The sequence below is a fragment of the Phasianus colchicus genome, chromosome 3 (assembly GCF_987193195.1).
Source record: "Phasianus colchicus chromosome 3, bPhaCol1.hap1.1, whole genome shotgun sequence".
NCBI lineage: Eukaryota > Metazoa > Chordata > Aves > Galliformes > Phasianidae > Phasianus > Phasianus colchicus.
Window position 1 is genome coordinate 31,712,925 of NC_143438.1, and position 24,908 is coordinate 31,737,832.

At 41.2% G+C, this 24,908-nt stretch overlaps 1 protein-coding gene across 13 annotated transcripts in view; it reads left to right on the forward strand.

Moving 5' to 3' along the window:
* Positions 1 to 5,267: 5,267 nt before the first annotated feature.
* The window catches only part of LOC116226304 (poly(rC)-binding protein 3-like), a 479,048-nt gene continuing 459,407 nt past the window's right edge, over positions 5,268 to 24,908 (forward strand). For 5 of the 13 annotated variants that reach the window (XM_090137226.1, XM_090137227.1, XM_090137235.1 and 2 more), the window contains exon 1: positions 22,005 to 24,060. The gene's annotated coding sequence lies outside the window, so the exon portion shown is untranslated. Of the gene's footprint in view, positions 5,721 to 21,990; positions 24,061 to 24,908 lie in introns of those variants that run through there. The other 8 variants (XM_090137228.1, XM_090137232.1, XM_090137236.1 and 5 more) reach the window with 6 other exon arrangements.

The window sequence follows — 24,908 nt, forward strand, 5'->3', positions numbered from 1 at the left end:
TAATTGGAAAGAAAAAAAAGTGCTCATTGCTGTCGTGTAGAGATGCATATTTACCAGTTTATCCCAGAAAAGACAGATTACTTAAATGGCCTCAACAGAATTGAATGTTGATAACGTTCGGTATGATGTCCCCAATAAAACCCCTTTCAAGCCAAGATATCACAAGTAATCCTTAATACTCTGAGCAGTATTTGTTAACAGCTGTGACTCTGAACTAATGAACACAGTAGGCATTTCCTCTGACGGAGGGTGCAAACTCTCATATTAATAGGGAACTTAGTATAATGGCTACTTTTCAGCTGAAGGAAAAGGGATTTCCCTCCATAACTCCATCAGTTGTCTGCCTGGTTTCCAGCTCAGCTGCTCTGCTTCAGGCTGGAACAAAAGATTTGCTCACAAGTGAGCAAATTATTAGCCTGATTTATGTTAATTCAGATTGCTATGTATAACTGTTTCCAGATCTACCATAATGCCGATAATTTTAGAGGAAAAAAATCATGATGCACGTCATATTTTTTATTAATATTTAGATATTTAAAATTCCTGTCAATTGCATCAAATTGCAATCAACTAGCAAACACAATTCATTCAATGTCATACAGTATCAAGATGTATAACAAGTTAAAGATACGATGGCTACTATAATAAAATATATTAAAATAAGCCCTTGATAATAACTGGCAAAAAATACAAAAATAATAGCATGTATATATATATATATATAGGACCATAACAGTTCATGTTGGTCAACTAGTCCAAAATATTTCGTTTTAGAGTTGACATTTCTTCAATCCAAAAGGCAGTTCTATTTTTTTTTGTTGTTGTTCAGTCACAGCTTTGGAATTGTAACATTATTTATTTGTGAAAAATCTCCTTTCACAAATGCAGTAAATTGTATTATTAAAACCCTCAGAACCTATGTTTGCATCACATTTGTATAATAAAAAATATAGCAATATGGCTGCACTTCTTACCCAGCAATAAATAACCAGGAGATCATTTCTTAAAAGGCACAGCGTAAAGCAGTAAGCATGTCTGTCATCTTTGAAGATTTCCCAGACACCTCAAAGTGCTACTTATTGCTCAGACTTCATACTAAATTTCAGAGTCAATATAAAATGGACGTATATGATATATATTATCAATGGATAAAATGGTCAGGTTCTGTGAAAACTCTCCAAAATGTCCACAATCTGTGAAGTTGTCAGTGGACTCCCAACAGCTTGGGCATGACTTATGGACTTAACAATTTCCAGCTGAAACAGAAAAAAAAAGTCTTATTAAATGTCAGAGCATCTCATAAATATTGAAACAATAAATACATTTATATCTCAATTCGTATAGGATTATACTATTATAAACATCTCCTATTGGCCCAAAATCAATTTTCTAGCTTTTATTACTAAAAACAGCATCTGCATGCTTTGCTAGTGAGACAGAAAGACAAGTAATGCCTCCTTTGTAGAGGCCAGTAACACACCATTCAATCAACACTCAGTGATATGAAGAGAATTTCTTCATTGCACCCTTACCCAGGGGTGCATGTCCTGCTGGTTCCAGCATGCTCTGGGGAATGTACCAAGCACGGGTGGAGATCTGCAGCCACCCTCAGCAGCTGGGAGGGAAGCAGATCATTCTTTGGCTGGGTTTGCCCTATGTCCGTAGCAGCACTGTTAGACACAGTACTGGCAAGCTTCACGTGACTCCAGGTGACCTGGTTCATACCTCAGCAGTCTGAGGACATTGAATAGTTTACCCAAACCGAAGTTTTCATGTCTGCCTCCAAGCTTACGCTGCTGCACTGCCAGCATATTTGATCTTGTAATGAACCAAACACAAAGTTTGTCTTCCTCTGGATGGCTTGAGTGAAAGATGGAGAAAAGCTTCCCAGCGTTAGCTGCCTGCAGCAGCAGAAGCAAGCTGAAGTGATACAACAGTGTGTAAGGATGATTTTATTTCTGTCAGTTTAGATGCTGTGTCTGGTTCTCTCAATAACCTTTCTGACTTCGGTTTTTGAGCAAGTTAGTTAATTATTGATAACGTATGTACATTAGCTTCTGGAAAAAGGATTTATACAAATGTTTTTTATATAATAAAAAACTACTGTTTTAAGCCTTGTCGTGATTTCCACCCATCTAAATGTTATGTTCAGACTGCAAAACTGACTGCTCCTCAGCATTCAGATGACTTGAGTGCCAAGTTATGCTTGTAAATCAGATGTCAAATATGAATATCCTATGACATGGCAACTGAAATGTATGTTTAAAATAGATATGCTCACATAAAAGTGTTTTGTGTTCAGGTGTTTCTGAATACCACCGGTGACAGTGCTTTTCAGAATCCAAGCCATTCATCAAAACCATTCATCAAAGGTGTTGTTTTGTTTTTTTGTCCCAGAGAAGTGAAACTGAAAATCATCGTCTGTACAACTTTGGCAAAGTCAAAGGGGCCTCACCATAATTATAGAATCACAGAAGGGACCCATAAGGATCACAGAATCACAGAACTGCAGGGGTTGGAAGAGATCTCAAGAGATCATTGATTCCAACCTCCCCTGCTAAAGCAATAGGTCGCATACGTAGGTGTTCAGACAGGTCTTGAATATCTCCATAGAAGGAAACTTCACAACCTCTCTGGGAGCCTGTTACAGTGCTCCATAAAGAAGTTCTTCCACATGTGTATGGAACCTCCTATATTCAAGTTTTAGGTTATTTCTGCTTGTCCTATCACTATGCACCACCAAGAAGAGCTTGACCTCATCCATTTTCTTCCAACTGCTCTTTAGATATTTATAAACTTTTATCAGACACTGCCCCTCAGTATTCTTTTCCCCAGGCTGAACAGACCCAGGTTACTCAGCCTTTCCTCATATGGAGAGATGCTCCAGGCTCTTTATAATGCTTATGGCCCTCCACTGGACTCCTTCTAAGAAGATCTCTGTCTTTTTTGAAGTGGGGAGCCCAGAACTGGACACAGTAGTCTAAATGTGGCCTCACCAGGGCAGAGCGGAGCGGGAGGATCACTGTATGCTGAAGATATTTTTTTTGTACAGTAAATTAGTGTTCCTGCAACAGTGCAAAATGATCAAGGAAGCTTTCATGAATATTGGAAGCCAGTGAGAGCTCATGTAAATACATGTAAAGTGAGATGCAGTTTTTTGAAATTGAACTGAAATTAAAGAAAATATTTAATAACATAATGTATAAAACATTACCCCCACTTTAATGTATAAAACATCTCCTCGACTTATTTATTGCAGAAATCAAGGTTCCCAGCAGCACAGAGTTTATTTCCAATCTTTGCTCCCCTTTGTGTGGCCATGCATCATTTTGTACACATTTGATTTAAATAAAGAGACAAGATCCTAATCTGTGAACTCCTGGGTTTAGTCACAAGACTGCTGAACAATTTGGTTCAGAAGGAAGGGGAGAAAGAACTGGAGAAGGAAGCGGCTGGCCGAGCCCACACTGAAACAGAAGGGCTCTTCCTCTGAGTTCTGCGAGAACAGAGAGACACGCGGGGAGCTCCTTCCTCTTGTTTTATTTCTTCTTCACATGAGCGATTCAGAAAGCTCATTATTCCTTCAGATCCTCTGCTGTAGCTGTGTGGGAAGCAATTCTTTCTTCGGAGGAGGAAAAAGGGTTGAAATACAGAATAATGAAGTTGTTGTTTGGTCCTCAGTATGCCTTTTTCTGCCTAATGAATGATTCATTTAACGAGGAGGCTCCAGCCCCAGCCAGCCGTTGGGTTCCAGCCGCTCGCCCTGTTCCTGCACCTCAGCCAGCACTGTGCTCCTGGCCCTGCTAAGCAGCAGGCAGCATAGGGCCATCAGGGCATGCTCAGGTGGGCCGCCTGCAGCCTGCCTGTGAGGCTCCCACACTCCAGCATTCCTCCCTGCTGGTGCCAGGGATTTCAGTGGTACTTATGTCCAGCCATTAGGTACCCCTGCTCTTACCCAGGAAGGCTTTGTTGGCTGCCAGGTGCCACCAAACACTGCTCATTTTGGTGATTCCCTTCCTCTGCATCCTGGAGAAGATCCTTCTTCTATTTACTACACATGCTCCTGCTTATCTCAATGTAACAGTGCTGTCGAAGCACAGCTTGTGTACCAGTTGCACGTTGTGGATCCAACAGCTTGGCCTGCGTTTGCTCTCACCGCTTATGGGACAGCGCCAATTCAAAACCGCAAGTCACAAACAGACGTGTTTGCACACCATTGTTAATAGCTCTATGGATAGAAATAAAATACTTTTTTAAAGCCTGTTTGTTTCCCTGCCTTTAGATTCTCCGTGTGCTTTTCCCATCACTCTCAATTTAGACAAAAAGAAAAACGTAAGAAAACCGTAGAAAGGTTTCTAAAGGTGTTGTAGTTACATGTTCAAAAGCAACTTTTGCTGGATGCCTTTTTTGTTACAGATGTATTTCTGGAGATGATAAGATTGGTAAAAGCTTGCTTCTGTAGCATCTCAATGTTGGCTGGATTTGGCTAGCTGTTTCAGGCAGATGTGACCCTCCGAGACAACAGAACCATAGAATGGTTTGGATTGGAAGGAATCTCTAAGATCATACAGCTCCAACTCCTTGCCATGGGCAGGGCTGCCACTCAGCAGTTCAGGCGCCTCAGGGTCCCATCCAACCCGGCCAAAATGTTGCCAGGGATGGGGCATCCACAGCTCCTCTGGGCAGGCTGTGTAAGTGCCTCACCTCCCTCTGAGTAAAGAACAGCAAGCAGCTTCCATTTGGATCACACACCAACGCCGTTCCGCTGCTGCTCCCGAGTACCACGCTGCTTTATTAATGGAAGGCCGTGCACAGTTTCGCTACTTTTAATTAAAGTCCGGTTCTCAGTCCCCCGGTTCGCTGCTGCTGCTGCTGCTTTCCTCAACGATGTCGAGCGAAGCCTACGCCTCCTCAGCCCGTATAACGCCCACTGCCCACGCCCTGCTGCCACCCCGAGCTCCCGTGCCCCAAGTCCGGGGGGCTCCGCAACCCGCCGAGAAATCCCGGCTTCCGCCGCCGGCCCCGCTCTGTCCCCGCGGAGCCCCCGCCCGCGGGCGCGGCTCCGGCCGCTCCGCTCCGCCCCCGCCCGCGCCCCGTCCCCGGCCCCGGCCCGCAGCGGCGGGCGGCGGGGGGCGCCCGCGGGCGGCGGCGGGAGCGCGGGCGCGGGGGTGGCCGAGGAGCGACGGCGTCGGCGTGAACGCGGCTGCAGAGCCCCAGCCGGCAGCGGGAGCGGCAGCGGGAGCGCCGCGCCCGCCGCAGCCGCCGGAGCAGGGCGAGGAGCGAGCCCCGCGCCCCGAGCCCCGGCAGCTCGCAGCCCCGCGGGGAGGCAGCCAGGGGCCCCCCGCAGACAGCGTGACCCCCGCCCCGCCGCCGCCTCCGCCCGCCCCCAGGAAGAGAAACAAAACAAAACCCCGGCACCGCCACGCTCTCCCTCCTGCTCCTCCTGGCATTCGGTGGCGGCTACCTTTTCGTGGTTTTTCTTTTTTTTCTTTTTTCTTTTTCTTCTTCTTCTTTTTTTTTTTTCCTTGGGGATTCTCCTTTCTCCTGCCAGACTGACTTGCACCTTCTCGATAATTTCTCTTCCCCTCGTTTTTTATACTCTTCTCCCTGCTTCCAAACCCTGTGTCTGTGTGTTTCAGTACTATCACAACCTCTGCTAAAAATAGATCTTTTTATATACCCTTCCTCCTCTCTGACCCCATCCAACACCCCTTGTTAAGGTGAGTTGTGTCTTTTCATCACTTTTTCCTTGTGTGTTGTTTTTTTGATTTTTGTTTTTGGTTTTCGCTTTGTTTTGTTTTGTTTTTCTTTCTTTCTTTTCTCCCTTCAAGGCAGGTTTTAGGGAGGAGGGGATGAGGAGGAGAGGGTTTCACGGGGAGCCAGGCGTGTTGGCAGAGCCTTATTTCCCTTCTGCAGCCTCAGCATCCTCCCGGACTGCTCCCTTTATCCCGAGGATGTAGCTAGCTGATGGAAGTGGGGAACCACTCTTCTTTAGCACTGCATGCTTGGAAGCTACAGCAACACCCGGGAAGGAAAAAAAAAAAAAAGAAAAAAAAAACAAAACCCAAACCAGGAAAACTGCTCGTTTTCTCCTTTGCCCCCTCCTGCCCTCCCCACACTCCCTCCTCCTTTCTGCGTTTGGTTTTCTTTCGTTCTTTCTTTTTTATTTGGTGTGTGTGTGTGAGCTTGATTTCCGTCTTTAAGCAATTTGCAGGGGACTTGGAAAGAATTGCATGTGATGTCGGGGGGAGAGTGTGAGCGTGCACGTGTGTCTGAGTGCGCGCCTGTGTGTGAAGTGCCTCTGTTATTTTGTGTTTCTGGGATGGTGAGGGATGAAGCTTCCCCAGTGCACACAGAGCAGGCAGCACGGCAGGAGCTGTGTAGAGGAATTGGTCAGGAATGCAGAAAGCACAGAGCTCCCGGCAGAGTTCAGTGCCTCGTGCTCCAGGATATCTCCCTGTGGATCCTTAAAGCACCCGCGAAGTGCTGGCTCCCCAGTGCTTCCTCCTCAGCAGGGCAGTGCCTGGAGAAGCAACTCCGGGGCTGAGGGGGCTGGGAGTGTTCTCGGTCCTCAGTGCTATTCCAGAAGAAGAGAGTGTTGTGATCAGAGCAAAGAGATCTCTTGCCGTCACTTGCTAGTACTGTTAAAGGAGAGGTGAAGCGTTGTGGCTATGGCCAGCCAGCAGCATCTCTGCAGCCAGGTTTACTTTCCAATCCCAAAGTTGTTTCAGTCTGTTTTCCCTCTTTCGGCTGCTCAGCTTACTTCCCATTGACAACAGAAATGTGTTCCTGCAGTAAACCCGTCTGTTTGGAGTCTGCTGGGGAGCAATCTATTATTCAGAGGCAATCAAATAACTTATTTGTTTCATGGATTTTTTCCCCAGACTTTTAGTGTGCTTTCAACTCTATGTTTTACCTATGTGCATGAAGTGGGATGATACAGATTTTAGTTGCATTTTAACGATGAGTTTGAGGCATAACTTGCAGGGTGCCATTTGCAAAGTGTCACTTGATATAAAGCAAAATAACAGCCCCCTAGCTCTTTTTCAGGGATTTTTCCTATCTCTGTTGCTTGTTTCACAACAAGCAAGTGATGAACTTAGAAGGCAGACAGGCTGCACAGTGGTGCGCAGTTCCAAACACTCAGAGCTCAAAAAGATGACACATCTGACTGTGAAACTTGGGTGTGTTAGGAGATCTACTGGATCCAAACTGCATGAAAGAGCACTTTGTATATCTAGTTTTCTAACAGGTTGGATCATTTTTGCATCTGAAGGTTGACAAATGAAATAAAAAGGTTGTTGTTACCTGCCTGGATACAGGAGCAGCTCTGTTCTCTGTCTAGTTAATGCAATTCCAGTACCATCACTTTCCACACACTGCATGGATGATGTTCAACAAAAACGAGCAGTCATAGGATAGGTCTTACGCTCTCAAGACTCACCATTTCTCCTTCTTGTTAGATGACATTAAAATAATTTACACTGATGTGCCTTGGGGTTTTCATTCTGCTGGGACTGGCTGGTGTTGCAAAAGCAGGAAACGTGCTCCAAGTGAGTTGTGCCATTCTGAGTCCTGGGTAGCAGTGAGGGAAGGAACACCTGATGCCCTTTGCATAGGGAAAGAGAAGAAAACAGCCCGGTGCAGTGGCTCCTTATATACATAAATAAGGGTGATGCACATTGGCTTGTCAGCCGCTGGTCTGCTGAATCCCAGCTACTGGCTAAAGCTGAATCCCAGCTATTGTGTTGGTAAGCACTGTGATTTTTACTATTTGATAGAGTTTGCTGGTAATATCACATGTGGCAGAGGAGATCTCGTGTTCTGCTGATGAGAGTCATGCCTGTTTGTTTAATCCAGAGGAGGGTGAAATACTCACAACTCCTGCTGAAGTTACCAGCAGTTACGTGAAAACAGCAGTTGTCAGGATTTTTTTACCTCAGTACAGCAGGATTTAGGATATTTCTAAAGGATACAGTTGCCAACAGATCTGTAATGTGTCATTTTATTTAGATTTTATACTGGGTGCAATTCGTACGTGTTTAGGAAGATGCATTATTTTTGACACTAAAATGTGTCGGTAGATGGAAAACTTTTGCATTGTTTTTATCTTGGGATTTTTAGGAGAGTTCCCTTAGTTCCCTTGGTACTAGTTAGCTGTTGGTAACAAATCAGCATTGGCTTCACACTCAGTTCTTTATGTAGTGTTAGTTGATTTTTGATGTTGAAAAAGGAAAAAAAAAAGAGCATGGAATATTTCTTGAAAAAAAGAAAGAAAAAGACTGGTTAATGTGTTCCTTTATCATAACAACTGAAATACAGAAGGGCTTTCAGCTGGATACAAAAAACTAAAGCAAGGTTAACATGGAGTTTGATCTGGTGGCCATTCCCATTGACGTGAATGGCAGCACACCAACACTTGGATCGTTGTATCGTCTGTGACCTATGATGAAACTTGTCTTTAATTTATGTTTTGAGCCTTGGATAAAGCCTGCAGTTATTCACCTCTGAAGCTTTTCTTGCTCTTGAAACATGCCTTATAAAGTGTGAACTGCCATAAACAAAGTAATGGGAAGAGAGTTCAGAAGTCTCTCTGACTTTGTGTAGTTTATTGTTATAAAAGTAACGTGGTGCTTGTCTCTACTGATGTGTTAGCCAACTATTTCCTTCTATTATCACACTTTATTATTCTGCAGTGTCATCCTGAAATGCTTGGTCAAGGAGTTTCCATCACATGGATGTGGGGCTTCCACAACTGAAGAATGTGTTTGGTCTTGTCCTAACTCACAACTACCCCTTCATTTCAGTAGCAATTCATTGCAGGACAAAATTGCCATTACCATTACAGTCAGACATATTTACTGAGGAAGTTATTACTACGTTGGATTTTCTTAATTTTTTATCAAACCACCATTGTATTGTTTAGGACTTTGAGGGGTGGGATGCTGTAGACTTATCTATGACCATGGGGACTGCAATCACAGTATAAGTTCAAAAGCAGTAGCATTATTCATCTGAAAGCAAATTATTCTGTTTTTCTCTGTAAATCCCCTCATCTTTACTAGATTTAAGTGGTACTATGTATGTGTTTCAAACTGAGTATTTGTAATTTTAAGACGTTTAAACAACTGAGGTTACTTTGTGCAAACCTGATTTTTTATTTGCATTTTGTCTGCTGGAAATACAGTTTTCATAATAAACTAATGCATATGTATATATATTTTTGTGCTGCACTTGCTTGCACATGGAAGAAAATTAGTATTGTACTTCTGGGAGCTGTGCGTAACTGAAGCATCAAGTGCAGATCAGCGCTACCTTCAGCTTCGTTCCCAGCCTTGGTGGATGTGGATGAGTGTCAGTGATGATGAGTGCTGGTGCATGAAAAAAGAGAAAAAGAGGCTGGCTCTTAGGGAAACCAGGGAGTTTAACCCTGGCGCTGGAGTAGCTGTATCCTCCAGGGCTAAGTAGCAAGTGGCTTCTTCACCCTTAGCAGCAGTGAAACTCCTATCTCAGTTTGCATTCTGTGATCTGCTTGTTTTTTCCTCTATTACAGTAGATATGGAAGGTTTAATTACAGTGTAGTAGAGCTAGTGCAGTTCTCTGGCTCTCTGATGACAACTGTTTGTAGGAGGTCAGTGGAAAGTAATTGTGGAGATGAGGCTCCAGAGACATTTCATCTTTGTAGTTCTATTTACACCAGTTTTCTATGTATTTATGTATTGCTGTTGTACCCTACTTGCCTTCTGTGGAGAAAGTGTTTTCAGGAGGGCAGAAAATAATATTGTTCCCCTTCTGGAATAACAGAATGTAACAGCTTCTCCCATTTGTTCAGCCCCCACCAGATGAAGGACAGCAAACAATTTGACATGACTATGAAATTTCATTCTTTATGGCAGGAACAACATTTTAAAGCGTAATCCAAAGGGAATTATCTTTTTGAAATGACACTGTGTTAGCGTACCCATGACCGGTGTTGACCTCTTTGTGGAAGACCAATGAATTCCTGGCTGAGGTGGTATGTGATCAGTTTCTCCAATAGGGACCACTGTCATGGCTCCACTTTGGCAACTGGAGTGGCTATCCCAGCACTGCAGTGGGACCAGTAACAAAATGTAAACTTTGTTTATAGGAAAAAATACATAACGCAGTCTTAATTTCTGTTGATGAACAGTGCCTCTAATAGGATTCATGAATCCAAGTGTTTAATCTGTTTACCTTGCAACATTTGTAACTTTCTCATCTGTGTGGCAAATATACTTAAATACTGTGGGCAGTTTATAAACTATAAGGTAGAAAAAAGCTTATCTTCTGTAAATGAAAGATAGAATTCATACTTTTTTCTTGTTTGGGGGGAGGGTGTTTGGCTCTTGACTACACCTTACTTGATTAACATCTGTCTCTTAGTCTGCGTAAAAATAGTTGCAAGAAAGGTTTGCTATTATTAATTTTAAACAGTCTTTTCTGTGTGCTTTTAAAAAAGAAGTTCCGTTTCATAATGAAGTTTTAGAGTAGGCTGCTGAGGTATGATGAGAACTCAATCCCCTTAATGACTGGTTGTTAGCATGCTTTGATTAATATAAATGACATATATAGTGACAAGGTCTTTTTAAAACTTACTAGCTCTTTGCATACAACAGTGTCTTTTATAATGACTCATCTGGAGCTGCCATAGAGAAAGTACAAAAACTTTGAGCAAATTAAAGGAGTTGGATTGAGCTCTAGTAGAATAAAATAGACATTACAGTTCAGTTGCCTTATCTGTCTTATAACTGCCATCTTTTCATCTGGGTGAGTTCAGCGTAGATCGTGTCTACATACAAGTTTGGGGCAGCACCTTTACATTGTGATGTCTGCTTCAGTAATTTAGGTTGAGTTACATCAATATTTCATGGCAATATGTTGAATGGCAAGGAGCATCAGCTGGGAAATAAATAGGACCCTGAGGTGGGCTCAGAAAACCTCTGAAGAAAAGAAACAACAACAAAAAATCTGTCTTTCTTCAAAAGAAGTCAACATATGGCCATAGAGTATTTCTAAACTTCCTTGACTTTAAGGGGCTGTTCTTATATACGACGGGATCTCAACTGCATGGTGGCAATGAAGAATCCTAATGAAATGCATCTAGCCCAGTAGAGACTGACTTCACAAGAGCAGTAAGGGAGAACTTTATAACTGTAATACTTGTATTTAGACAGGAAAGTTTATGGTCCCTGCTCTTGTTAAAGTATCAGTAGACAGATGTGTCCTGTTTTATCTGTGTAACTTTTGAAAAGATTTATAAATCCTAGATTAAATAATGAATGGAGGAGTAGATTTATTCTAGAAAAATGTGGAAATTCAAAATTAGAGCTCATCTTCAGCTTAACCATTACCGAAGTATGGTCTGTGGCTTGGGAGCTCTTGTAGCCCCAACAAACCTCTTATTAAGTGCCGATCTGCATAGATTTAAGATGGATTAGTATAGTTAAGGCTGTATGCAGCAGTTCCTGGTTATGTTCCTCAGTTTCAGTGCTTCCCTAAGTGAGAAACTCTGGAAACAGGCTCACAGAACAGTGACAACATGGAAAGTGTGTGAAGTATCGCCATTATTATTATCTCGGAGAAGCTTATCTTGTATGAGATGCATCTGTTCCAAGCACCCTGCATAGGCTAAGATTCCTTGGCAATATTACCGGATTTCAGCAGTGTCTCACTGCTCAATTAATGTGGCAGCATAAAATAAATTGAACATACTGTCTAAAATCCACAGTCTAAATAAAGAACATGATAGTTATAAGAACATTCTAAAAGTATTAACTATACATGATTGTGCAAATTTAAGGCTTTACTGTAAGCTTCCCAATGTTCAATGTATGCAAGATTTTTTTTTTTTCTTTATTTGTACTTTTACCAGGTAAAAAATACTTTGTGACATCTAGAAGCAGATGAATACTTCATAGGTAATACTTCCATATGTCAGATGTTACAGACATCAACTAATTAGTCATCACAGCAAACCCGTTTGGGTTTTGTACTACCTATGTAAAATTTTAAGCATCAATAAAAGCAAAATGTGAGGAAACAGGAAAATTTATCATAGAAGCATAGAATATCCTGAGTTGGAAGGGACCTATAATTCCTGTGCTCCACGCAGGACCACTCAAAAATCAGACCATATGTCTGAGAGCACTGTCCAATGCTTCTTGAATTCTAGCAGGCTCGGTCCCATTACCTTTTATAGTTAGCTTTCAGGAGTAGTTGTGGTGTGTAGACTAGGGAAGAAGCATGGATTTGAGTGTTGTTAGCCATCAGGTTAGTTTTAAGGCTTTTCACCCTTTTTTTTTTTTTTTTAGTGGGGATCAGCTCCTTCATGAGCGTTCTGGGGATAAGGATTGGCAGAGACTTCCTGTCTGGAAATGGAGAAGAACCTGGGAAGGGGCGGATTTTGCAATTTCTTCTTTCTGGAAGTAAAATTTGCAATGCCATATGGATAATATGGGGTCATCCACTCCTCTAAGATCTTTCCTGTGCATATTGCAAAGGCAAGTTCAGGCTAGATCTTCAAGGCCAAAATCTAAACACCAACTTCTGATTTGCAAGCACACACAGATTTTGCTTGTGCCTAGTGAGAAGGGGCTGTACACTTCACTTGAAGTATAATATCATGATCAGCTTGAGTTCATAGAATCATAGAATGGCTTGGGTTGGAAGAGACCTCAAGGATCATCAAGCTCCAGCACCCCTGCTGCAGGCAGAGCCACCAACCTCCATATCTAATACTAGACCAGGCTGCCCAGGGCCTCATCCAACCTGGCCTTGAAGACCTGATCTGAATTCTTGCTACTGCTGGAAAGGGAGTCTTCTTGCACACTCTGCATTCCCACCCCTCTGCAACTGATGATAAGCAAAAAGAAAAATTAATCCAGATCAGCACTTCAGTCCAGCTGACTAACTGCTCGTCTCAACATGTGGCTCTCTCAAGACAAAAAATTGGGGGACAAGGGGATGGGCAGCATAATATTGATTGAGGATGGTCACGAAACTGTGTTCTTGATCTAAAAGTCCTGATGAGATTCAGAGTTGGAAATGATTTAGAAGGGAGTCTGGTTAGGGTAGCAGTGGTAAAATGCTTCACATTTCTCTTGGGAAAAAAAAATGTGGAAAAATAAAAAGGAAATCAGAATAAAGTTCCATCACAGAAAAACAGCGAGAAATTAGAATATTTTTTTATAATAAATGAAATAAAAAAGCACTTAGATCTTATTGGCCATCATTTTTATGACTTTTTAAATATTAAATGGGACAATTAGATTATGCACAAATACACACGCAATCACACTATGGATTCCACTCTTTGAAAAAGAGAGTTGAAAAAGAACAGCACCCAGAGCTATAAGAAATAAGATACTGACAGATGATCCCATACTGTCTAGACTAGAATAAAAGATGCATAGTAAAAACTTAGCTACGTTGTTTAAATAAAATATTTTAAAATTCCAAGAAATCACAAGTGCTAGTTGCTGATCCTAGATCTTACTTTGATCATCTTCTGTGAGTTCTGGTGTTTTTTCATAACATTTTTAAAATGCTACTTTATCTTCCTTTAAGTATACCTATGGAGAATTGCATACTCATAAGAAGATATGACTGATTCTTCTGGGTTATCCAGTTCAGTCTCTTGCTCTTACAGCCAAGATATCATATAATTCCTTTCATGTACTGATCAGACTCTTCCTTACAACTACTTAGGGATTATTTAGTTCCTGTACTACAATTTGGAGGCTTTTTCAGACCTCTGGTTTCATTTCTCCTTAAATATGTTCATGGCCTGCTTATATTACTTTGTTCTCAATGTAATCTTATACTTTAGCTTCAGTGGTGTTTTCTGCACTGTGCTTAATACCTCAAAGAATAGAGCAGTCCTGCTCCTGAAAAAACAAAATTCTTGTGTGACAGAGTTCAGTTCTGGTTAGGAGTCCTAAGCTATTGTGGAAGATAGATAATAGTGTGAAGGTGGACACAAGACGGTTTTCATTGTGCTCCTAGTTCACACCATGACTTCATTCCTAGCAGTCTTTGGTATTGACCTTCAGAGTGTGATGTGTCAGGTGTTAACTCACATTTTTCCTTCGGGGTAGGTTTTGTCTTTAGGTGCATCGTGCTCTACAGGGTTTTTTGCAGACTCATTTCCATTTGGCTTGCTTCTGTTTTCTTACTATAAATAGTTTTTGTAAGGCAGAAGCAACCTTTGTTTATAGTTTGAAAAAACCTTGTTTCTCTGTTGGATTAAATTTCAACTGCTGAAAGTGGATGCTTTGACACAAATAGATCCAATATTCTAAACATTAATCTTATACATAGGAGGTAGCCATTATCAGACTGCCCAATAGTCTTAATCAAGAATGCCTTGGGTTTCATGTGGATTTACTACTTGTGTTTTGTTAGGGAAATTAGTGTACTAAGTTTTGATTCTGGACTCATTTCCTAATTTTAAAGTTACGTAGAAAAGGAATACGTAAATTTTGTTTCTATTCCCTGAAGTATAATGTAAACAGAAGATGGCAAGTGCAAGTGGATGACCTTTTTAGATCTCAGGAATTTAATTGAAATGGTTTTATTTTGAAAAGTGAGGGGCATTAGTTCTTAATATTTTCAATTTGCTCTTTATTTACTTAAAAACAAAGAAGTCGTGATACTGAAGCTTTTAAATCATTTGCAACTTTAAAGTCATTTCCCTAATGCATAAAGTATTTTAACTAACGTTTCACAGATGAGGGTGAATACTCTCTAAGTAGATTTATACGACTGTGCCTGTTTTTATCAAGTTCAAGTATGCAAACCATTTTATACAATACTATGCTATATAAGTAGATTGGTATTCTGTATGTCATTAAAATAAAATAAAAACAACAACAAAAAACCTACCAGCAACAGAAAACCAACATCTTACTACAAGGGCTGCTCCAGAAGTAATGCCTTCCATTTTTTTATGTTGGCCCACGACATCACAGGAAGATGTTGGCAGTACTGCAGTAGAGGTTGAACCTTCCTGCCCATAATGGGTTATATTTTGTTGCAGTGGGACAGGTGTCAGCAGAGGGGCAGTTTGACAAAATGGCATCTGACATGGAAACACACATTCCGTGCATAAAAAATTACACTTGCTGAAATTCACCAACACATGCTGATCACTGATGGAGACCAAAAGTGGGTGTGAGCACAGTGAGGAGGTGGGTGGTGCATGTCAGCAGTGACAACAGTGACAGTGGGTCACCTCTTCTGGTGCAGATTTTTACGAGCTCTCATTCATTGCTGGCAAGAAAAGCATACGTAATGGTGGTGACTGTTGAAAAAAGAGTGTTTTGTAGCTGAGAATTTGCTCTGTTGAATAGTATCATTGTGTTCTTCATGTCGGTTGTAGTTTCCAGAGAAATAAACAGGAGGCATTACTTTTGGAGCAACCTATTTCTATTCTTTGTTATTAGCGTTGATTGGTAAAAGACATAGTTATTTACTAAATATGGAAAACTATTTACTGTAATATTTATAAATGCTGCAGCAATACTAGAATAAGCAAAGTGAAGTCCTGCAGCAGCTGGAACTGTAACTCATATGAGCTGCCCAACACCAGATGCTCCCTTCTTTCTGCTTTCCTCTGTGCCCGTTCATGTTTGCCTTGCTGGCAGAATGACTTTAGGCATCTTATCTGCAAGGTCTTAGTCAATTAGTAATGAGCTACCTTTCTTCCTGGTGTAGATGTCCTCTTCATCAAAAAGGATCTTATCACAGCAGTAAGATTTATGTATACGTAGACAGATAAATAACTTCACTCACTGGATTTGTCCCATTTAACCTAATGGGGCTGCAGTTTCTCATTTGAGTAGGAGTATGCTCTGAGTCATACCGGTCCTGCAGACCTGGGCATGGAAGGGATTCAAGATCGGTGTTGGGGAATAAATTGTCAGCATGTGCCTGCAGAACAGCTGGGCTCAGAAGGATGTAGCCTGGTGTCCTTTGCAGTGCCTCTGTTCAGAAAAGAGGAATATTTTTGCTGGTTGAAAAGAATGCAGCAGTTTTCAGAATTGTTGTTTCTGTGGTGGTTATTTAAAAAAAAAAAGAAAAAAATTTGGATTAGAAAATGAACTGTTAATCTGGCTGATATTTCACAACGCTGTGTGACCTGTTTTCCTAGGATGCTTTGGATAGTTTTTGAATTTTATTTTATTTTATTTTTCCCACATGCTGTTACTATGGTAAGAATCAGCGCATAGGAACAGCAACAGAAAAAAACCAACCACAACAACAGCACGAGGAAAGGAAAACAACACTTGGGAAATATGACAAAAACACTGTAAGATCTTGGTGTTTTCTAGGACAGCATAGAGCCTGTCTGGAGTCTTCAGTGAGGTCCTGTCAGAAGAATTTGAAAACTGCGGTCAGCATCTCTCTGGTTGTTCATGCATTACTTTTTCAAGACTTGCAAAATAACTCTAGGAAGTCAATTTGTTTATTAATAAGTTTATAATGACTACAGAGGAATTCTCAACTCCTTTAGAAAGTTTTAGGTGTGCCATAAATCAGGATGGAACATATGAAGGAATAAAAGTCAGAGCAAAATGTGCTGGGTTAATGGAGCTAAGAAAATAAAATTAGAGATTTCCAGCTTTTGGGGAATGTACTGACCTGATGTAGCCCAAGATTTACTCAGTTTGAATATCAGGTTTCAGTTGACAGGCTGACCAGGGAGGTGGTGATCACTGACCCTGGAGGTGTTCCAGAAACATGTGAAAGTGGCATTGAGGGACGTGTTTTAGTGGGCATGGTGAAGATGGTTCGCCGGTTGGACTAGATCAGGCACATCCAACCCATGGCTTGCAGGCTGTATGTAGTCCAAGACAGCTCTCATTGCAGCATGCCACCTCTGTGTGCTATTCAGCAGTTCTTCCCTGCTGACCCACCTGGCCTGGCCCAGATGCACAGTCATCACTCAGCACAACTAAACATTGTTGAGCTACTAACCCTGTCTGGGATGAAACCAGGGCGTGGGGAGGACATGTTGCAGTGCTGTTATGTTATACTATGGTAAATAAGTTCATGGATTTTGATAAATTGCCTAAACACAGTCCTGTGAATAGCGAAAATTATGCAGTCCTGCTATTCATTTTGATAAAGGAATTTAGACTAGGTTTCAAGATTGCAAAAAAAAAATCATAAATTTTTTGTTTTATTTGCAACTCCATTTTCAATCAACATAAATACATTACATGACAGTTTTAAAAAAAACATATAGGGCTGCAATCCAAAATTTGATATTTCTTTACCATTATAAGCCCTATCTTAACAGAGAGAAATATCCCTCACTTCACAGTCATGCCTTATTTATGTCACCACTTTTTGGTCATATGTGCATTTCTGAACAATTATTTTCAAGGATGAAGCACAGGAAGAGTAAAATTTCATCAAAAATCTCTGATGAATTTGGGAATGTGTCATGCAGGCTCTTGTTCATTGCTTGTGAAAATGCATAGCTAATAGTGGTGACTGTATTGAAGAGTATTGTTTTGTAGCTGAGAATGCGCTCACTTCAGTAATGTCATTATGTTCTTTGTAGCAGTGGTAGTTTCCATGGAAATAAATAGGAGGCATTACTTTTGGATCAGCCTTTGTAGATTCCTCCCTAGACAATTCCTCTTCAGTCAGTGTGGCCCATGCAAGCCAAAAGGTCAGACACCCCCAAACTAGATGATCTCAGTGGTCTTTCCCAACCTTAATGATTCTATAATTCTAAATAATGATAAAATTGGATGACTGCAAGAATTGGGAAATACCAGCTGTGGCCTGTGATGGTGTGTCAAACTCCTATGTAGTAAAGGTTGTTTATTCAGAAGCTTCCAGACTTAATTGCTCCAACTCTGTTACCAACTGTACTTGTATACCAGAACCTGCTAAACAGAAATCCTGTTGGAGATGGAATTTACTGAGCAGTTTAAAATAGTAGCAGCAGTTACAGGCAACTGATGTGCACAGTGAATACGGACGACTTCAGTCTGACCTCTGTCCATTACAGAAGCAGAGCTAGGAGAACTGACCAAGAGTTTATTCCAAATTTAGTGTTTGTCATCATGAATGAGAGGACGTTTTAATAGTCTCACCAATCCAAACTACCTAAACTATCACATCAGTGCTATGTGCAGAAGAGTAGATGGAAACTAAAAAAATGTTTATTCAGAGGTTTATTTCATTCATCAGGTTACAGTAACTTCAGTTATTTTTAAAACAGATATCTCCATTGCAAAGTTAGTGACCTCATGCTGAAACCAACATCCTTTCCAAACCGTACAGAGTTTGCATTGTGATTGCGTTTATAACAAGTGTTTTAGGAAGCAGGGTGACAGGCTGACCTTCAGATGTCCTGGCCTCAGCTTTCTCTCAGTAACCTTGTTTAGGCCAACGTGAGTGCTTTTGGGGCTAGCTTTCTATTCTTGGGCCTGCTTATTATTTTGAACCACTGTGTGAAATCTCACTTACATGCTAGTTTGTGTGCTTCCAGAGCAGCAGAGCAATGGTGGAGGTGCTTCCTTAGTAGCAGAGGGATTTCTCCTGACGTTTTTCTCCTGAGGGATGCTGCCAAAGGCCGCCTTGGCAATCCTGAGCTTGGATGATCCTCCTGCCTGCTAGCATAAGTGCTTTCACATTGTGTGAAGACAGTGGAGATCAATAATAACGAGAGTGAGGAAGCAATGGGATCATCTGGCTGAAAATGCAGGCCTCTTGGAAAATCTCTTTCTAATACCCTTCTGTCCCTAACTTCTGTTGATACTAACAATGATTTTATTCTCAGGACTTCTCTGAAAGTCCTGCATGCCTTCTGTCTTTGTGAGTATTAGATGTGGATATTTTACATCAGTACACAGAATAACTTATTTTCAGACTTTTGCTAGAAGGCATATGACAGCCTGTTTTGTGCTTCCTTCTTCTTGTCTAGATTAACTTTTGTATCCATATACACCAGTATGAACCAAAATTTGCAATAGAGCTGAAGAGTTCAAAACACAATCTGCGTAGTTGCTCCAAAAGTAGTGTCTTCTATTTATTTCCACATAAACTACAACAGATACAAAGAACACAATAACACTATTTGATTGAGCAAATTCTTAGTTACAAAACACTCTTTTTCAACGTAGTCACTATGTAGCAGAAGTGTAAGTCACAGCTTGAAACAGTGACGAGCACCTGGTAGGAAGGTGTGGCCAACCTAGGGGAGCTCAGGTGTATGCAATGTACCTGAGTGACTGCAAGGGGTGGAGCCAGGATCCACCCCTTCACAGACCTCATTTAAGGGTTGGCAGTGGATGCAAAGGTTGTTTTTGTTTTGTTTTGCTTTTTTGTTGTTGAGGGTCCATGCATACCTGAGGCCTTCCAAAGGTAAGCAGATTCTTTATTTCTGTGCTTATGGGTGTTGCGTTTGAGGAAATTCTAACTTGCTGCAGCCTGGGATCTTGCTGTTCTGCTGTCGTTGCTTCACTTTCCATCACATTGCACACCATTTTAGCTATGCTTTTTTTGCCAGTAATGAACAAGAACCTGCATGTTGCACTTTTAAACAGTTTACATAGCTGTCAAGAATGTGACTTGGCTTCCACATCACTGTTGCCATTGCTGAAATGCACTACCCACTGCCTCACTATGCTCTCATCCACAGTTTGTTCTGTCTAAGTGTTCACAAGTGCCAATGAATGCCAATGGGTGTCGCTTTTTCCTCTACTGCTGTACCACCAACATCTATGCCTAATGTCATCAGCTAACATGACAAAATAGGAGGAGCTGCTTTTGGAGCAGCCCTTGTAGCTTCTAAAAGTTTTTTTTGCATGTGTGCCTGGATGGATGCGGAAGATGTTGACACCAAAGGAGAGTCTGTAGATTTGCCCATGATGTGCACCAGGCAAAACCTTTGACGTGTAGCATTCATATGAGTCAATGGGTGGATGTCTTAGAGAATTAAGGCTCTTGAAATCCACGCAAATTTGTAGAGAAGTAGCCTTCTTTAATGCTCTCTCACTACCACTTTTTGCATGCAATCTTTCTGTGTGGTAGCAATCCATATCTTTCATGGCTATTCCTGGCATTTAAGGATTCTTGGCAGTGTGCAGACCTCTGGAGCTGGAGTTTCTGTCAGAATGGTGTTAATTTTCTCTGTTGTTATGGTTTCTGGTGTGTTTTGAATTGCCATATATTTCATTAGTTTATTTAAAATGCTTCTTAAAGGAGGATGTTATTGTTAGTTTTAAAATGTGGAAAGTCTGAATGAAAAACTACTTTCTTCTCTGTAGCCCTTTTTTGAGGATGTCTTCTGACACATTAAACTTTCATCATACTTTAATTATTGATAGGAAGCATTTTCTTACCAGCATAGCACTTACACACAGTGAAATCACTTTTCAGGAGAAATTACTACAAGCATTTTTTGGATGAGTTTCAGTCTTGCAAATTGCTTTGTTTTTTCTTAGTGCTCCATAAATTAAAGCACAAATGATAAGCAAGATAGTTATGCTGTCGTGAATCACTCAAATTCTAATGGCCTAATGCACTAAGCCTTAATTAGTAATATTGTATTTTTTAAAAGATGATATTGTGGATGAAATTTGAGCATACACTGTTTTATAACTGTGCTTCCCAGAAGATATCAAATGGATTCCTCTTCTTGGTATGTTTCTAAATAATTGATATGGCCACTTCAAGCCCTTAGTAGACAAATGAATTATTGGCTGCTAGTGACAAAATTTGGTTTGGGTATAATAACTTCACAGAGACATGGCACTGCATACATCTGCTGCTCTAATTAGAAAGTTTGCCTAGGGTGCTGGTATCAGAAAGAATGGGGAAAAATAGTGCTGCACAATCTGTTGTAACAGAGCAATTCCTGCAAAATGTGATTTATACAAATTTCTGATTAACCCTTCTACTTCTGCTGGAATACTCAGCTGCCATTTCAGTAAGTTCTGTACAGGCAGTACTGTGTCAGCCTTATCTGGCTGGGTTGCTACGTTTAAATGCTGTCTTTATATACTAAATCTAGTGTTCTTAAGTGCTTTGCTCTGTGGTGCAAAGACTATTGCTGCTTTGTACAACAGAAAAGACTGGGCCTTGCACCTCTCCAGCAACTGAGAATACACTAGCAATTGTGGTTCTCTGTGCTGATCCCTTTACTGATTTCTGCTAAGTCTTCAGTTTATGTTCTTTTGCAGAGGCAGTATGCGTCAGGAGTAATAGCATAAAAATTGTTTTGGTAGTCCAAGGATAGTCGCTCATTTTTGGGGGAAACCTGTGGAGTTGGGGCCAAAATCAGTTGCAGTGCAATGATGATCAAGAGCAGGCCTTTTTACTAGTTGGGCTGTATTGTATCTCATCCACTTTAACAGCATGCAGGCTGCAGTCAAAATAAATAGCTCTGGTTATGAGAAGAATTAATCAGAATTGTACAGTAAGATTGGCTTTCACTTGCTTGCTGACTTTAAATTGGCAATTCACTGAATATTTCCTGGAAAAGGACCAGTTTCAACAAATACTTGCTTTTATATGCACAGCAAGAGTTTGTTATAGAACTCAAATTCATTATAGATTTCTGAAGAAACCTGGTGGGCTTGGTGGTAAGAATAGAGGGCTAGGCCTGTTTCTCCATAAACCTCATTTGTGTTAATAAGTAATTTCAATACAGAGCAATTTTAAGACCCTGAAAAGAAAGCAAAGTAAAGTTTTATTTAAAGCAAAGGAATTATTTCCCAAGATGTTTGTGCTTCAGAAAAAGTGAAATATAATCAATCACTTGAAATTTTCTTTTATCAACCATTCCAAATATTTGAGTAGTTAAATGTCCTAAAGGCAAGTACAGATGTTAGAGGAGATGCAACTCTATTTTGCATGTCAAATTATCTGTTCATACTATGGTACTGCAGAACAGTGAAGAGGTACAGCAACTTTTCACATACAGTAATTGTTTATAAAAGCAAAATCTGATGTAGAAATTGGAGAAATGCAGCACCTTAATGTGGATAACTTCCTAATGTATGTTGTATTTGAATTTTTTGTACTGATATCTTTACAGTCAGAAAAAATGAAGCACTATGATGCAAAGGGATATCATCTCTTTCAGAGCATCCTGCCTGATGTACATTTGGACTTGAACTTCTTACTTTCACAGTTTCAGGTCTTAGCTGTTCCAAGTACTTAAGTATGTCATTAACTCCATGGTCAGTCTGGCTATTAAAGTAGGCTGTTTTCAAGTGTGGATACTGAAGTAGTCTTCTTGAAGGCCACAAGTGAGAATGCAAGAATGGTGTCTAGAATGTGCATACATTAATAGATCTGTGGATAAATAGCATAGTCTTATGCATAAGTCATATACTCTTTATTTTAATGAAAGGTCAGAAATGTTCTAAATAATGAACAGGCTGTGTTTTAGTGCCAGGATGTTGAGGGGATTGAGAAAGGAGTGGAAAAGAGGAATCATTCCTTTGTCACTCATTTGTTCCCTCAGCAACAAACAGAAAATCAAAGAAATCTGATTAAAATGATGAGAGACTTTAGGTGACCTGGTGTTGTAGTTAAGTTTATTTTCCTTGTAGGGCATGCTTGAAGTGTTCTAATTATGGGTATTACAGGTTGGTTTTTTTTTTTTTTTTTGGAGTATAATTTCCACTAAACTGGAATTTATGATTCTAGGGAGGATCTCACAAGGGAGTACTTTATAAAATTTCATTCCTATCGTTCTAAATGATTCTGCTTTTCAGGAATTTCTGTGGGTCATTAGCTTTTATGCAGTATGCTATGTTCATTTTTGTGCTTTTGACAGGGATATTATTCACGCTGTAACTGGTGTTCAAGTTTCTTCAATGATTTCACTGTCCATAAAAACCTTAGGAAGAGTTAATAATATTCCTTTGAATGTACTGGTACTCTACATGCTTATTCACATTGGACATACACCAAGATCTCTTGCATGTCCTTTCTAAATCCCTCTTGGTACATAAGCAAAATTGAATTAATTACAGAATGATATTCCATCTTCAGCAAATATGTACTCATTATAATCTGCAATTCTGATTATTTTTTTTTTTCCCTGCCTGCCTCATCAGCAGAAAAGACCATATATATATAGGCAAATTCTTTTCTGCAGTTCTCAATTCCTCAGCCAATGGTACAAGACCAAAAGGATGTCAGGAGCTGGTTCTTACACTCACAGGGAGTGTGTCAGCAGAGCTGTTTGTTTCTTTCACCCATCTCAGAAATGATTGCTCTTAAAAAAACCAAACAAACAAACAAACAAAAACCTGCAAATCAGAAGCAACTGTCAAAAAGTGCAAATGTGTCTAAAGCCAGAAATGTGGCAGCCTGGAGATGTTCCAGTGGTACCTGAAATTTTGGTGGCATATTTTCTATGAACTTGACTTTTTAACCAGTCTCATCCCTTTGTTAGTGCATCATGGGGATCTGATAGTCAACACTGTTGTGAAGATGTAGTCAAGCCAGTCCTTCATGGCTGTGTTTAGGCATGCCATGCTTCCCACTTGCAGCAATGGACACTGCCATGGGTGTTGGCACAGGTACAGCTGCATGCCCATGGACAGGCATACCCAGCCTCATCCTTCAATCTCACAGGTACAGCTGTGCTCTCAGACACAGGACGCAGCCTTGCACAGGCACAGCTATGAGAGGAGGCCAGTCTGGGCCTGGCATCAGGAAAGCCACAGGACTTCTGCTTAACCCTCACTGCTGATTCCAACCACCTCCTGACCTTGCTGTTGGCTGAAAGGGCTTGTTGCCCTCACTTTCCTCTCCTGAGCTCTGTAACTTCCTCATCTGCTTTTCCTGCCCAGGGAGCAGCCCTCTTTGTTCTCTCCAGGGTGATTGTGTCACAATGACGTCACTGTGGCACAGCCTCCAGTGCCCACTGTGACATACCACGGCTCAGCTTGCATCAGCATCAGGAGGAGGTGGGCAGGCTGATGGGTATTAGGGAGCTGGAGAAGGAAATGTGTGGACTGGAGAGTTGAGTGGGGAGGAGCCTGATGAAATTCAGCAAGGGTAAGTGTAATGTCCTACATCTGGGGATGCACCTGTACAGACCTGGGGTTGAGCTGCCGGAGTGAAGCTGTGTGGAGAAGGGTGTCCTGGTGGGCAGCAGGTTGGCTTTGAGCTAGCAGTGTGCCCTCGTGGCCAAGAGGGCCAGTGGTATCCTGGGGTGTATTAAAAAGAGCATGGCCAGCAGGTTGAAAGAGGTGATCCTTCCCCTCTACTCTGCCCTGGTGAGGCCACATCTGGAACACTGTGCAGTTCTGGGCTCCCTAATTCAAGGCAGACAGGGAACTCCTGGAGAGAGTCAGTGGAGGCCTGCAAGGATGACTGGGGGCCTGGGGCATCTTTCCTGTATGAAAAAAGGTTGAGGGACCTGAGACTGCTCAGCCTAGAGGAAAGAAATAGGTGACAGTTAGAGAAATAGAGAGATTCAACATGAACACTTATCTAAAGGACAGAAAAGTGTCAGGAGCATGGGGCCAAGGTCTCTTTGGTGGTGTCCAATGACAGGATGGGGGGCTACATGTACAAACTGGCACACAGAAGTTCCATATAAGCATGGGAAGATATTATGTACGTGGAGGATGATAGATCCCTGAAACAGGCTGCCCAGAGAGGTGGTAGGTTTTCTCTCTTAGGAGATAATCTAAACCTCTCTGGATGCTTTCCTGTGCAACCTACTATAGGTAATCAGCTGTAGCAGAGGGCTTGGATTAGATGTTCTCTGTAGGCCCTTCCAGCCCCTGTGATTCTGGGAATGGGAATACATACATTTCAAACTACATCCAAGAGACACTGTTACTTCCAAGTGTGAACGTTTGATCTCTGATTGATGTTTAAAAGGCTTTTATGGCAAA